The sequence below is a fragment of the Monodon monoceros genome, unplaced genomic scaffold (assembly GCF_005190385.1).
Source record: "Monodon monoceros isolate NGI ecotype Baffin Bay Population unplaced genomic scaffold, NGI_Narwhal_1 Super_Scaffold_10, whole genome shotgun sequence".
In the NCBI taxonomy this organism is placed as follows: domain Eukaryota; kingdom Metazoa; phylum Chordata; class Mammalia; order Artiodactyla; family Monodontidae; genus Monodon; species Monodon monoceros.
In genome coordinates this window covers 51884851-51900684 of record NW_021703766.1, presented here as the reverse complement: position 1 = coordinate 51900684, position 15834 = coordinate 51884851, and the positions used below count along the sequence as shown (strand labels likewise).

The window sequence follows — 15834 nt, the reverse complement described above, 5'->3', positions numbered from 1 at the left end:
AATCTGATTTCCGTAACTCAGGTTCCCTGACCACCTCTGGTGTACCCCAGAACAGACCTGAATCTCATCCCTTGGTTAAGGGCTTCCTTCCCTGTGACCTGACTTCCTTCTCTTTATAATGGGGAGACTGGCCCCATTCATTCACTTCTGCATTCACTCAACATTCCCTGAGGCTGTTCAAGTACCAGGCTCTGCCAAGAGTGAGTCTGGAGACCCAGAGATGAGTCAGACAGGGCCCTGCTTTGAGGAGCTCCTGGTCTGGGGGTGATCTAGTCTCAGACAGTTCTAGTCTCAGACAGTCAGAACCCAAGATGAGCTGTGAGCTGACAGCAGAGGCACTGGGGGAGCCAGCCTGTGCTAGACCCCTCCCCGCCCTTAAAGGGGCTGCAGGCCAGTAGTGAACAGACCACGGCAATTCTACAGCAGTCTAAGCACAGGTCAGGAAAAAAGTCGGCCTCTATTCTCTCCTCAAACGGCCACCCCTGCCTGGCCACCGCCACCCCTGTCATAGGAACCCCCCAATGTTCTGTCTCTCCCACCTTGGTGCCTCTGCCTCTGCCCTCCAGGCCCCCCCACCTCCGACATATGCCTGGAGAAGTCCCTCCAAACACCCAGCTCCTCTTGGGGCATCCCTAAATCTGGTCCCATCAGGCTCTTGTCTTTCCCTCACCCAGAAACTCAGCTCCAGGCCACATGTCCCTCTACCCCCCAGACCCTCTCCTCACCACCAGCAGTCCCAGGCCCCCAGCCCACCCCGTGACTTTTGGCCCTGATGCTCTCATTTGGTCCTGATGCTCTCGGGACTCAAACCCAAGGCCCCTGCACTCCAACAGCAGGCTTCTCCCACCGTTGGATACCATTTCTCCACTTCCCAGGCCCCAAGTTGCCCAGGCTCACCCCAGGCCTCCTGTACGGCCCTGATCCATTCACAGCCAGCAGCCCTGATCCATTCATAGCCAAGGCCCATCCCTGGGACTTTACCCCCACCCTCACCCCACCCACTTCCTCTCCAGCCTGTGGCCTTTGACCAGATAGGGTTTGGGAGTTTTTTGCAATCACCCAGCCCTATGCTTCCCCTCCCTAGAGCCAGGAATCTGGGCCCCCAGTCCCTCCTCCCTTGGACCCATGAGTCCGAGCCCCCTCACCTTACTGCAGGTGGGCTAGAGCTGAAGACGCCTGGGACATCCAGATTCTGAGGGCTGATAACAGCTCTGATGAGGTGGGCCTGCCCCTTTGGCAGCCCCACCCTCCCTAGCCTGCAGGAACACCTTTGCCAGGGCTCATTTCTGTCACCAGCGCAGGTGAAGGCACCTGCCCTGGGAGGGGCAGAGACTGCTGGGCTGGAAAGGAAAAGGAGCCAGGGATCGCCCCTGGGGCAGGGGCTGGGGCCCTTGGCATCTGGCCCTCTGACCTCAGTCTAGTGCTAGGATTCAGGGGTCTGCTCTGCCCCCAGACTCGGAAATCTGGGCCCCCAGACCCAGGAGTCCAGGTGCCCAGCCCCTTCCTCCTTCAAGACCCACAAATTCAGGCTCCCAGACACAGAGTCCTGGCACCAGTGCCTTCCTCCCTCCAGACCTGGGAGCCCAGACTCCCAGAGCAGTCCTTAATCAGACCTGGGATTCCTGACCCCCAGCCCCTCTCCTCAGATCTCGGAATCTCAGCACCCAACCCCCATCTCCCTGAGACCCAAGTGCCCGTGTAGCTGTCCCCTCAACCCGCGGATCCTCGGGGCTACCTGGGGGGCGCCGGCTTGGTACAGGAAGCGGGAAGATGGGGAGGAGGCACGGGAACCCAAGTCCTCTTCCGAGCTCTCAGGTGCGGCTACCTCCGCGGTCCAGCGCGGGGCGGGGCCACGTCACGTCACCGGGAGGGAGCCCGGCTCTGATGTCACCCAGCACCTGCCCGGCTTGGGAAGGGGGCGGGTCCTGGAGTTGCAAGGCTCTAGACAGGGGGACGGCGGGAGGCGGGGATAAGCCTGTTGCCAGGCGGGCGGCAGCGGCGGCAGCAGCAGCGCCAGGGGCCCCTCCTTCTTCTGGAGAGCAAAGGTCAAGGACCCGCGTCAGAGGGGGCTGAGGACTCCGGGGGTTCAAATCCCGCTCAAGCTTCCTGGGCATCGGCTTTCCTCTCCGCGAATTGAGGCCAATGAAATGAATAAGCCGATGTGGGAGAAAGTGCCCAGCCCAGCGCTTAAACAAGTAATGCCTCACGACGTCATTTAATCTCGCTGAACTTCAGTTTCCCCGACCCTGGAAATGGGACCACACAATCCACAGAAAGCACTAGGAGTAGCAAAGAAGACGACAAAATGTTTTTCTAGGTTCTGGAGCTTCAGTTCACTTCTCTCAGGGGTGAATTGAGGACTAAATAGTGGTAAGCGCACCTACTATGTGCCGGGTGTTTTCCTGCTTTTAGAACAGCTGTCCAAATTCATAGAATGATCTCAAAAACCAGTAAGATAGGGACAGTCAGAATCTCCACTTCTCTGATGGGGAAACTGAGGCATGGAGAGGTGAACGAAGTAAACTGCTCAAGGTCATACGGTCAGTAAAAGGGAGAAATGGGATTCAAGCCCAGACCATTTTCTGTCATTCTAAAGAGGGGATTTGAGAGCAACGTGTCCTCAAAGATGTCAATTTCCTCCTCCCAACTGGTAATTCCTTCAACCTGCTTCCCCATCTATTAGAGACTACAGCCTTCCTTGGGGGACTACTGTGGGATTAAAAAGGTAAAGGAACCCAGCACACAGTTGGTCTCTGAAGTGTTGTTCTCAACCCTGTCCCCCTGCAGTCACCGCCTCTGTCCAGCCTGTTTTACCCTCCCTGTAAAATGGGTGCAATATAACCCATCTCGAGTTAATATAATTAAAGGTAATTATTTAGTTATAAAAATAAAAGCACCCAAGTACACCGTGGGGGCTCAAAGATGTCCTTCCCCACCCCTCTGTTCCGCCAGTCATGATGATCCCTGTCTCTGGTCCGCAATTTTTACACGTGAAAATAGAGACACTGTCATCTGGGAGTGGGGGATTGAAGGCAATGACTAAGGTATTAAAGCGTCCAAGGTCCCAAAGCGAGCCTCAGTTTCCCCTTCTGCGGAGTAGGCCTGGGGCTCTGGCGAGGACCCCGACCCGGCCTCGCACATAGTAGGAGCTCGAGTTGGGGGAGTGTAGGCGCCCCGCCCCACCCCCCTCCCTTCGACCCCCGCTGCCGTCCGGCTGCTCGCCCGAGGTGACTGTCCGCGTCACCGCCCCTCCCCCGCAGCTCGCGCCGGCCTCCGGAGCCCCGACCGGAGCCCCGAAGCTCCAGCCTCCCCGGGCCCAGTCCCACTTCGCCGCCTCAGGCGGGCATTTGGCCCCGGGCACTCACCGGCTTCCAGGGCCGTCCAGAGGCTTCGGCCTGGGGAGAAAGAGAGGCGGGCCAGTCAGGAAAGCCCCGCCCACACAAGCGCAGCAGGGGCCAATCGGCGCCCGCTGCGACAAGCTATGGACCCGCCCACGAGGGACGCTCCCACCAATCAAGAGGAGCGGCTGGCGGGCGGGGCCAATCAGAAGTTGCCGGAGTGTGCCAGCCGTGGGAAAAGAACGGCGCCGGAGCGTGGAGCTAGGCGGCGCGGTCATAGGCGGGACCCAAAGTCTGACAGGCAAGGGGTGAGGCCAATGGCGAGACTCGGGGGGCGGCCAGGGGCGGGAAGCCCAAGGGACCCGGGTGAATGGGCCGCTTTGTGCACGAGGCATGAATGAGGGCCTTTGTAAGGGTCGGCGTGGGGGGGCGGCCGGAGGCCGGAATGCCTGGGTCCCCCGGGAGCCGGCGGGCATGAAGGAAGGGAGAGAGAATTCACTTTTGTCGAACGCCGACCGCGTACCACCAGGCACTCTCCCAGGCTCTCACCCACCCAGAGGTGTGGGCATTACTGTCAATAATAATAATGATCATTTATTGAGTGCCCGTTGTATGCCAGGAGCTGTGCTAAGCGCTTTACCTGCATGATCTCATTTAATCCTTACAACTACCTCTTGGAATTGGTGCTGTTAAGAGCTTCATCTTCCAGGTGAGATAAACCGAAGCTTAGAAAGAAGGTGTTTAATTGCGGAAAGTCATGGAGCTGGCAAGTGGCAGAGCAAGGACTCAGATCCCGCCAAATCTGACGCTAGAACTTGCGCTCTTAACCACAAGGCTACACCCAGACGTTAGTTAATGCTTCCCAAATTACAGATGGAAAAACTGAAGCTCAGGAGAGGTAGGCACCTTCCCAAGGTCACAGAGTGAAGGCTCCACTGAACCCCGAGGTGGTGTCCATGTCCGAAGCTAGCATGTCGCTGGAGAGCCCTGCACCACTGAGCTGTGTCCCCAATTTACAGGTGTACATTGAGGCTCCAGGAGGAGTGAGCCTCTGGGCTGGCAGTGGGGGTGGCTGCTTGGGACTCAAGTCCCAGCCAGCCTGCCAACCTGGCTCTGCTGCTCAACAGCTGTGTGGGCTTGAGCCCGCTTTGCTGGCCTTTTGTGAGGGTCCATTTATTTCTGCATCTGTAAAATGGGGAGGATGGTCTCTCTGGCTCTACCTTCACCTCCCTCTCCCCCTCCCCCCACAGCCTATTGCCCATGGGATCCTGTCAGACTTTATTCAGATTGTGCCCCTCCTCTGCTCCAAACCTTTCATGGCTCCTTCTCAGAGTAAAAGCGAAAGTCCTCACTATGGCCCACAAAGCCCTGCATGATGTGGTCCCCAGGGGCCCCGTGTGATACTGTTTTCCCTTCATTCAGCTCCAGTGATACAGCCCTTCTGGCTGTTCCTCAATTCCTCAAACACTCCCCAGGCATGGTGCTGCCTCAGAGCCTTTGCACTGGCTGTTCCTTTCACCAGGAATCTTTCTTCCCCCAGGTTTCGCATGGCTGCCTCCCTCTCACGTCATCAGGTCAGATCCAATGTCACCTCCTTCAGCAGGTGTTTCCTAACCATTCTGTAGAAAACATTTCCCCTCATCACTCTCTCTCCCTTTGACTTTGCTTTTTTTTTTTTTCCTCATAGCACTAGTAGAGGTTTGTTTGGTTGTTGTTTTTTTTCTACTTGTTTACCTGTTTATCTTCTGTCTCCCCACTAGAACGTAAGCCCCACAAGGATGAGGATCTTTGTTTTGCTGCATGCTGGCTCCTCTGGGCCTGGCACACAGTAGGCGCTCAATACGTGTTTGTTGAATCAATAGTAACAAGTCCTTGTATTGTGTGAATTAAATGAGTTAATACACGCAAAGAGCTTAGAGCAGTCCTGGCCTCGGGGAAAGACTAAATAAACAAATTATGATTATGCTTACTGTTGTTATTTATTGCTCTACAAATGGCCTGCTGAGAGCATGCAGGAGAGAAACAAGAGAGAGAAAGTCCAGAGCAAGGGAAAGATGCCAGAGAAAGGGAAAAATAGACAGGTAAGAGATGGGAAATGAAGAGACAGAAGGAGAGAGCTGGAGTTGGTCTGAGAGCAGACAGAAGTGAGAGCATCCAACTCCCAACGCATTTGCTCAGCGATGGCAAAGGTGAGTCCTTGTAGGCAAGAAGCTTTGAGATTGCCATGGCCACTGCCCATTTCTTTGCAGACAGGGAAACTGAGTTCCAAGGAGGGGAGGACCTTTCCAAGGACATCCTCAGTGATAACACAGCTCACAGGTATGAAGCTTGACTGTGTGCTGGGAACATGACCATCATGTCAATGCCTCCTCATGCCAGTCCTATGAGTTGGCACTGTCATTACCTCACTTTACAGTCCCGCAATGTGCCCAGGGTCTCCCACCTGCTCCTGATGGCAGATCTGGGCTCAGACTGCAGTAGGTCAGACTCCTGAGTCTGTGCTGTTAACCAAGACAGAGAGGAGAGCACCTATTACTCTGGCCCGAGTGTCCGCCATGGAAGCCTCCTGCCGTGAGGCTAACAGGAGCTGCTGTTTATTGAGTGCCTACTGTGTGCTTGACATTGTGCCCTTCGTATGTATTTAACTCATTGGATTCTCTCAACAATCCTACGAGATTGATACTTTTATTATCTGCATTTGATTGATAGAAAACTGGGCTCAAATAGATGAAAATCTCATGTGCCCCAGGGAAGAGTGTGGCCTGGGACACAACAGAAGTTCAAACAGGAAGGAAGCCTCGGGCATGCACATTCTAACCATTTCCTGCCTTGTGACTGGTGATGTCATCAGCACCCTCTGGGATTAAATCTACCTGGCAACTAGTGATGTCATCATTCCCACCGAGGGTCTAAACTGGAGATCTATATGGGTAACTGATGACATCACCAAAGCTGGATGCCTGTACTAAGCACATTAATAGTTGCTGATATTTACTGAGTGCCTACTGTGTGCCAGGCACAGTTCTAAGCTCTTTATATGTATTAAGTCCCATAATCCTCCCAATAACTCTAAATGGTAGGTACTGGCGTCATACTCATTTTATAGGTGAGGACACTGAGGGAAAACTGCCCAAGACTGCACAGCTAGAAAGCATGAGAGCTTGGATTTGAACCCAAGCAGTCTGGCCCCGGAGATTGCGTTGTGGATCCCTATGTGAAACCACCAGAATATAGCCGAGACCCAGGAAACCAGGTCAGAAGGAGACACTTTGCTGCCTCAGAGCCCTCCATCTGGCCTCCATCCAAGTCTCCAGACAGGGTCCTCAGGATAAAACTTCAAACTCATTCCCTTGACGGTCAAGGCACCCCCACCATGCAACCACCTCTTCACCCCAGGCACTGGGATTGTCTCCACTAAATTGTGAGTCCTTGGCTATGAGGGACCAGGTCTGATTCCTCTCTGGGTCCCGAGGGTGCAGGATAAACTGCAGTAGAGAGGGAACTCGGAAAATGGGGATGGATAGAATACTGGGATAAATGTGTATAAGAAGAAAAGGAAATAGGAGTGTGGGAGCTTTCTCAGTTCCCAGCGGGATTCCTTCCAGCTGAAACAGCCCCATTATTCATAACTCATAACTACCTTGTTATGCAGGATCTTAGTAATGGGCAGCGCAAGTGTGGGGGAAAAAATAGCAGGGAGCTAAGTTCATGTACAGAAACGAAACGTTGGAGCTGAGACGGGAGGAGACAGGAGAGTCAGGGAGGGGGCTTCTCTATGGAAGAGGGTTAGGGGGATTTTTTAAGTGCGAAAAAAATGGGGGAGCAGTTTCCATGCCTGGCAGGGGTTAAGGAGCCCCAAGTCTTAATAGAGAAAAAGAAAGGGACAAAGAGTGTGTTAAGTTTCTCTGTGGGTCCTGACTGTATTCCTGCCTGGGCAATTCCTCTGTGGCAAAGATGTGAGTGGTTCCAGTATTTTATTTTTGGTCCCTGGGCTGTTGTTTTCCTGCATGTGACTGGAACTGGCTTTGAGACAAGAGTAATCTGGCAGCCTTGTGTGGGTCACAGATGAGTGACAGGCTCAGTTATGCAACAACAAATATTTACTGAGTGCCTACTATGTGCCAGGGCTTGCTCCTGACCAGGGGTCTGCCCACGTTTTCTGTAAAAGCCAAACAGTAAATATTTTCAGCTTTGAGAGCCAGATGGTCTCTGCTATAACTACTCTACTTGGTGGCAGAGAAGGAAAGCAGCCATAGACAATATGTAAATGAATGGGTGTGGGTTTGTTTCAATAAAACTTTATTTATACAAACAGGAAGTGGGAGCATTTAGCCTGTGGGCTGTAGTTTGCAGACCCCTGTTCCGGAAGCCGAGGAGATGGAGTGAACAAAGATGTAGTCTCAGCCCTCAGAGAATTCAGATATTAATCTACTCCTATATGGCAGGCAGAGGAAAGCTGTTCACATCTAAGTTAGATCTTATCCCTCCTCTGCTCAGGGCCCACCTCTGGGTCCAGTCTCAAAGTTAAAGCAAAGTCCTCACCAGGTCCCACAGGCCCTATACCAACAGGCCCTCTTTGTCCCCTCTCTATCCACAGCTCCCACCCTCTCCCCCTTGATTACTTTGCTCCAGCCATGCTGGCCTCCTCAATGCTTCTCAAACACACAGGGCTCAGCCCTGCCTCAGGACTTTTGCACGTGCCATTCTCTCTCTACTAGAATGCACTTCCCTTAGAAAACCACTTGGCTCCCTCATCTCCTTCCAGTCTTTACTTAAATACCACCTCCTCCATGAGGACTTCTCTGAGCAACCTCTCCTCTGGACCCCTGATACCCCTCACCTGTTCTGCATTTTCTTTGACCACAGCACTCAGCATTCTCCAACCTGCCAGTAATTTACTTATTACACTTATTGTTTATTGTCTGAAGCCCCCGACTAGAATGTCAGCTCTGTGTGGGTGGGGATTTTTGTCTTGTCCCCTGCTGTGTTCCCAGTGCCTACAACAGAGCCTGGAACTCTGTAGATCCTCAACAAATAATTTCTGGGTGGTGGACACAGACACCAAACAAGTGAACACATAATTACAGAGCACAGTGACAAGTCAGGGTAAGTGCTACAAAGAAATAGCAATGGAAGGTAAGAGAGGGAAGGGGTTGGGTATGTTCTTTCAAAAAGGGGGTCAGGAAAGGCTCCCTGAGGAGGTGACATTTGGGGTGGAAATATCATATGACCGTGGATACTGATGAATAAACACATGAATGGATGGATGTGTAACTGGTGGAATAAATGAATGAATGAGGGCATAGATGTTTGTTTGAATGGATGGATTAATAAATGAATGCATGGAGGTATACACAATGAATAAATAAGTGGGCAGATGGATGGAAGAATCAATTCATGCATAAATGGTGGAACAGCTGGACAAATGGACAGAAGGACTGATGATGGAAGGATGGATGGATGGATGGATGGTTGGATGGATAAGTGATCTTTCATGCCTCCATAACCTTTGCACATGTTGTGCCTTCTGCTCATTACTCCTTCTCTCCATCTCTTCACCCCAGGAAACTCCAGGTCAACTTCTCAAGGCCCCCTCTGTGCTCAGAGTGTGTAGAGGGCTTCCTGGTCTCACTCCACCCTATGCCCCACAAGAGTTTTCTCACTCTCTTGTTGATACTCTGATCACACTGGATTGGAATAATGTCTGCAGGTACCTTTATAGACCAGCATCCTCCATCTCATTTCCCTAGCCAGATGTACCCCTGGTAATATTTTGGTGTGTATTCACAAAAAGTTTACTATGTAATTTTATGAGTTTCCTGACCCACAGAAACTGTGAAATGATAAATATATGTTATTTTAAGTCACTAAGTTTTTTGTTATGCAGCATTATAAAACTGTCTTGGGTATTAGGCTCAGAGAGGTGAAGCAACTTGCCCCAGATCAAGGGGCAATTCCTGCTCTGTCATCCAACGCCTGGTGTCCTTCCAGTATAGCCTCTTCCCCAGGTGAGGGCACTCAGCTGTCTATCTCCCCCGCTGGGCTGGAAACTCCTCAAGGACAGGGACCAGGGTCGGTTCCTCTCGGGCTCCTCGGAGCCCGACACAGCGGCCGGTGTCCCTCGGGCCTCCAGAACCATCTGCCAACCTGAACGAAATGCAGGCTGGGGGGGCAGATAAGGCAGGTGTATCATTAATGAATATATAGCAGGCTGTATATGATAATAGCCTGGTGACAGGGTGGAAACTATATATGCCAAGAGTCCCCATCTGGTTTCAACTTGCCTCCTGCCTCCTCGTCTCCCCCTCCCCTGCATTCCAGCCTCCTGGGGAAACACCTGTCCCAGGACCCACCTCTGAGCCCCAGCCTGAGCCCATGCAAGGACCTCTCCTTGGAATGTCCTTCTTTTCCTTTCTTCCATTCCCACTGTGACAGGTGATTCAGGCAATGCCCACACCTCACCCACGTGAGCTCACCTTTGCACACCAGACAAGCCTTCCTTTGTCGTGGATCCTTTCAGCATCTGATAAAACCTACGGACTCTTTCTCAGAATAATTAAGTTGCGTTTATGAGGTATAATTTATAGACAAATGTATAATCATATCATAGACATATGTATAGTTTTCCTAGGTAAAATTCATTCTTTCTAGTGGACAGTCTGTGAAGTTTTGACAAATGCTGACAGTGGTGTAACCACCGCCGCGATCAAAATACAGGGCAGATCCATCACCCCTGAAATTCCCTTGCCCCTTTTGTAGTTTCTGTCGCCTAGCTCTACAGGCAGCACTACATTTGATCATATGTCCTAAAAATTTCTCTGTGTCAGTCCATTCATGTCTTTCTCATTCAAAAAAAAAAAAAAACGCAGCACAGAATTCTGTAACACAAGTGCATCGCGGTTTATTTTACACAGTCCCCAGTTGATGGGGTTGACGGACATTTACATTGATAGAACCCCTTAGATTGTCTCCAGCGTTTTGCTATTATAAATAAGGAAATGGGGGAATGGTGAATGTTCTCATATATGTCTCCTTATGAATACAGAGCAATTGTTTCTCCCTAGTGGATACTAGTACTAGTCCTGGTAGATCGTAGGGCACGTGCATTGTTCCCTAATTTTTATTATGAAACATTTCAAGCACGTAGAAACATTGAAAACAGGTATGCAATGAACACACAGTTAGATCCCACAGTTGTACCATTTTACTGTATGTGCTTTATTACAAATGTATCCCTTTTTCCTTCGCTCTATCTCAGTGGTTCTGAACCAGGAGCAACTTTGCTCCTGGGGGGACATCTGGCATTGTCTGGAAGCCTTTTTTTTTTAATTGTCGCAACCTGTGTGTGTGGGAGAGAATCTTATTAGCATCCTGCAACCCACAGGACGGTTCCCCACAACGAAGCATTCTCTGGCCCCAAATGTTAATAACGCTGAAGTTGAGAAACATGGCAGTCTGCCCATTCGCTAAAATAATTTGCAGACATTAGTCCGGTTCATCCTACACACTTCATCACACACATTATCAGCTAGAGTTTGTTATTTCTTCAATGGTTCTTTCTTTGAGGTAAAATGTATATACAGCAAAACGCACAAGTCCTAAAGATACCGTTCGATACGTTTTGACAAATATATACCCAACTATGAAAATATAGAGAACATTTTCATGCCCCAGAAAGTTACCACATGCTCCTTCCCTGTCAATCCCTGACTCCACCCCGCCCCTCACCCGACCCCAGGCAACTACTGCTCTGATTTTTATCACCATAGATTAAGTTTTATCTGTTCTAGACCTTTACATGAACAGAAACCTACAGTTGGTAATATTTTGTGTCTGGTTTCCTTCACTCCGCAAAGTGCTTTTAATATTCATCCATGTTGTTGTAGGAATCCGTAGTCTCTTCCTTTTTATCAGTGTGTGGTATCCCACTGTATGGACGTACACATTTGTTGATCCCTTCTCCTGCTATTGGACACATATTTCCAGTTTGGGGTTGTTATGAATAAAGCTGCTATCAATACAGCTGCATAGCACAGGGAGATCAGCTCGGTGCTTTGTGACCACCTAGAGGGGTGGGATAGGGAGGGTGGGAGGGAGACACAAGAGGGAGGAGATATGAGGATATAGGTATATGTATAGCTGATTCACTTTGTTATAAAGCAGAAACTAACACACCATTGTAAAGCAATTATACGCCAGTAAAGATGTTTAAAAAAAGATACCCATAAAAAATAAATAAAATTATTATAGAATTTACCCCCCCCAAAATATTCTTTTACCAGTCTTTTCTGTGGATACATGTTTTTATTTCCCTAGAATGGAATTTCTTAGTCACAGAGTGGATGTGGGTTTAATGTCTAAGAAAATGCCACATCTTTTCCTGAGGTGGCTGTATTAGCTTCCTATTGCTGCTATGACAAATTGCCACAATCTTAGTAGCTTAAAACAGCACAGATTATTTAGTTCCGGAGCTCAGATGTCTGAAATGGGTCTTACAGGTCTAAAATCAAGGTGTCAGAGGAATTGTGTCTCTTCTGGAGGCTCAATCCATCCCTTAGACTGAGTTTTAGGATCATACCGCCCAGTATGGTGGCCCACTAGTCACATGAGTCTGCTTAAGCTTAAATGAATTAAAATGAAATAAGATTGAAAATTCAGTTCCTTAGTGTCACTAGCCATATTGCAAATGCTCAATAGCCACACGAGGCTTGTGGCTACCATGTCAGAAGCACAGATCTGGAACTTTAATTTCCAACCCTTCTCAAGGCTGCCTTCATTCCTTGGCTCCTGGCCTCATCACTCCAACCTCTGCTTCCATCTTCCTCTCTGACCCTGAGGCTCCTCCCTCCCTCTTACTAAGACCCTTGTGATGACATTCAGGACCCACCTGGATAATCCAGGATACTCTCCCCAACTCAAGATCCTGAATTTAACCATATCTGCCAAGTCCCTTTTGCAACGTAAGGTAATGTTCACAGGTCCTGGGGATCAGGATGTGGACATCTTTGGGGGATATTACTCTGCCTGCCGTTTACATTTCCACCATCAGTGAATGAGCATTCTGGTTGCTCCACCTCTTCACCAACATTTAACACTGTCAGTTATTTTAATATCAACCATCATGGCAGATGGGTTGTGCCTCATTACAGTTTCAATTTGCACTTCCCTGATGACGAATGATGTTGACCATTTCTCCAGGAGCTTATTGGCCATCTGTATTTTCTCCTTCATGAAGTGTCTGTTCAGATCTTTTGCCCATATTTGAATTGGGTTTTTTTGTCTTTTTCTTTCTGAGTTCCAGGAGGGATGTGTGCCTTTTTTATTTGACTGATTCAATTCACACTCCTGTCATCCACATAGAAAGTTCCCAATCTGTCCCTCTTTTTTATTCTTCTATCTCTCTTATCTCCCCTCCACTGCCACCTCAGAAGTCCTTGAGGCTCTCTGTGTCTTTGAGGAAAGCAGGGTATATCTTTACACTTCCTGGGGAGTAGGTTTAGTTTTAGGACCACTTTGCCCAACATGGTCGCCAGTAGTCACATAAGTCTGTTTAAGTTTAAATGAATTAAAATTAAATAAGTTTGAAAATTCAGTTCCTCAGTCCTGCTAGCCATATTTCAAATGCTCAACAGCCACATGAAGCTGGTTGCTACCAGGTTGGCAGCACAGACATGAAACATTTCCCTTTCGTGGAAAGTTCTAGAAGTATCTACAGGGAAATCAACCTGTCTCTTGCAGAAGTGACTGCCTTTCTTAAGATTACACAAATGTGTTATTATGCCAGACAACTGCCTTCCCACTGCGGGTGAAGAGAAGAAGAAATAAAGAAGTGGCAAGAATGAGAAAAAAATCCAACCATTCCACTCATTACATTAAAAAAAATACACACTTAATTACCATCTAATGATTATTTACTGAGTGCCAGGTGCTTTCTTGACTAGGTTATCTGACATACGTTTATTCCCAGAGACATAAAGGAGGGGCAAGAGAGAAAGACACTCCAGCCAAGCCCTTTCTTTTCCAAATAGCAGAGGGGTTAACTCTTTAAATTCCACACCTCTTGGTGTCAGACATCCTGGAAGGAAGTCTCTCATAAATGTTCTGTGCACTTACCCTAAAACAAGACTCATTATCTTTCCTGCCAAACCTGCTCTAATACCTGTATTTTCTCTCTTGGTAAATGGCTTCTCCATACATCCAGTTGTCTAGGTTAGATAACAGAGGCACCATCATCACTGCCTCTCTCCTCCTTGCACCTCTCCCACAGCTGGGCCCTCTGGCTCCCATCTCTGCCCAAGCCTTTCTCTCCATCCCCATGGCTACAGCCTCAGTTCAGGCTCTTACCCCATCCTCCTCCCAGGCCTCCAGATTTCCCCTCTGGCCTGTCCCCCATGTGGTCCCAGGTCTTTCTACACCCAGAGCTCATCCTCTGCTCAGTTCTCCCAGGGCTCCCCAGTGCTTCTAGGACAACATCCCAGACCTTCAATTTTCATCTCTGCACAAGCACTGCCCCCTTTACCCAGAATTCCCTCCCCCTCTCTCCCTGGTGAACTCCTGTTCATCCTTTAACACCTAACTCAAATATCCCCTCTTTCAGGAGAAGAGATATGTGTCTGGAACTGAGAAGGAGGTTAAGTGTCCTAGAGATGCAAGGTTAAGATGTCTGGGTTAGGTGTCCTAGAGATGCAGCACCCTATAATACTGCATGCCACAGCCCCATAAAACTAACCTGTGCTTTCTTCTCTGTGTAAGCCCAGTGGTTTCCTGCCTCCTTACCTTTGCCCAGTCTGCTCCCTCACCTTGAATGCCCAACCTCTCTCTTCCACATATCTGAATTTCACCCATCTGTAGTAGTTTGCTAGGGATGACTAGAACAAAGTTCTACAAACTGAGTGGCTTAAACAACAGATGTATTGTCCCACAGTTCTGGAATGTAGAAGTTCAAAATCAAGGTGTAGGTTGGGTTGGTTCCTTGTGAGGGCTATGAGAATCTGTCCCAGGCCTCTCTCCTAGCTCCTTGTGGTCTCATGTATTCCTTGCCTTGTAGATAACGCTCTCCATGTCTTTATATCATCTGCCCCCTGTATGTGTCTGTGTCCAAGTTTCCCCATTTTTTTAATAAAGACATCGGTCATATTGGATTAGTGTCCACCCTAATGATCACAGCTTAACTTGAGCATCTGCAAAGATCCTGTTTCCAAATAAGATCACATTTACAGGTCCCTGGAGTCAGGACTCCAACATCTTTGGTGGGGCGGGGACATACTTCAACCTGTCAAGGCTTAGCTGAAATCCAGTTTCCTCCTTAAAGTGTTCCCTCATCGCCTAACCCTCACTGCCCTATCTCTAAATCTCCAGAGCCTTGTCCTCCAGACTCATTTCATGCAGACTTGTCTAGTTATTTTTGTCTGTATTTTGTAATTGTCCTCTTAGGATGGGAGCTCACCAAGGGCAGCATCAATGCCTTAGACACCCTCTCTGTCCACGCAATGCATTGATATAAAGAAAGTGCTCACTCTACGTTTTCAAAATTAATGAATTAATTGATTCAACAAATATTTATTGAGCACCTACTAATGACAATCTCTGTGCTAGTCCATGGTGATGCAGGAGTGGACAAGACAAACAAAAATCCTTACCTTCATGGATTTTACATCCCAGTGGGGAGAGAATAAACAAGGTAAATAAGTCAGATGGTAATGCACACTCTATTTGTTTTCTGGTGTGGCCATTAAAAAAATGACCACAGGGACTTCCCTGGTGGTCCAGTGGTTAAGACTCTGTGCTTCCACTGCAGGGGGCATGAGTTTGATCCCTGGTTGGGGAACTAAGATCTCACATGCCATGTGTATGGCCAATAAATAAATAAATAAATATTTAAAGAATAAATAAAAGTACCACAAACTGGATGGCTTAGAAACAATAGAAATGTACTGTCTCAGGACTTCACTGGTAGTCCAGTGAGTAAGAGTTTGCAGGGGGCCCGGGTTCGATCCCTGGTCAGGGAACTAGATCCCTCATGCATGCGGCAACTAAGACTTCACATGCCACAACCAAGACCTAATGCAGACAAAATTAAATAAATAAATAAATAAATATTTTTTTAAAAAGCAAAAATTTACTGTCTCATGGTTCTGGAGGCCAGAAGCCTGAGATCAAATTGTCAGCAGGGCCATGTTCCCTCTGAAACCTGTAGGAAAGAATTCTTCCTTGTCTCTTCCTAGCCTCTGATGGCTGTCAGCAATCTTTGGCACTCCTTGGCTTGCAGTTGCGCCCCTCCAATCTCTAGTTTTGTTGTCACATGGCATTATCCCTGTGCATCTCTGTCTATACATGGTGTTCTCTTTATAAGGACACTGATCACATCGGATTAGGGGTCCACCCTGCTCCAGTATGAGCTCATTTTAACTAATTACATCTGCAATGACCCTATTTCCAAATAAGGTCACATTCTGACCTACTGGAAGCTAGGACTACAACATACCCTTTTGAGGGG

The 15834-nt window shown here is 48.8% G+C and overlaps 1 protein-coding gene across 3 annotated transcripts in view; it reads right to left on the bottom strand.

Annotated features, from left to right (window-relative positions):
- Window positions 1-3408, bottom strand: part of MYH14 (myosin heavy chain 14) — a 90525-nt gene extending 87117 nt beyond the window's left edge. The window contains exon 1 of one of the 3 annotated variants that reach the window (XM_029239156.1): window positions 3366-3408. The gene's annotated coding sequence lies outside the window, so the exon portion shown is untranslated. Of the gene's footprint in view, window positions 1-1735; window positions 1863-3365 lie in introns of those variants that run through there. The other 2 variants (XM_029239169.1, XM_029239162.1) reach the window with 2 other exon arrangements.
- Window positions 3409-15834: the final 12426 nt, after the last annotated feature.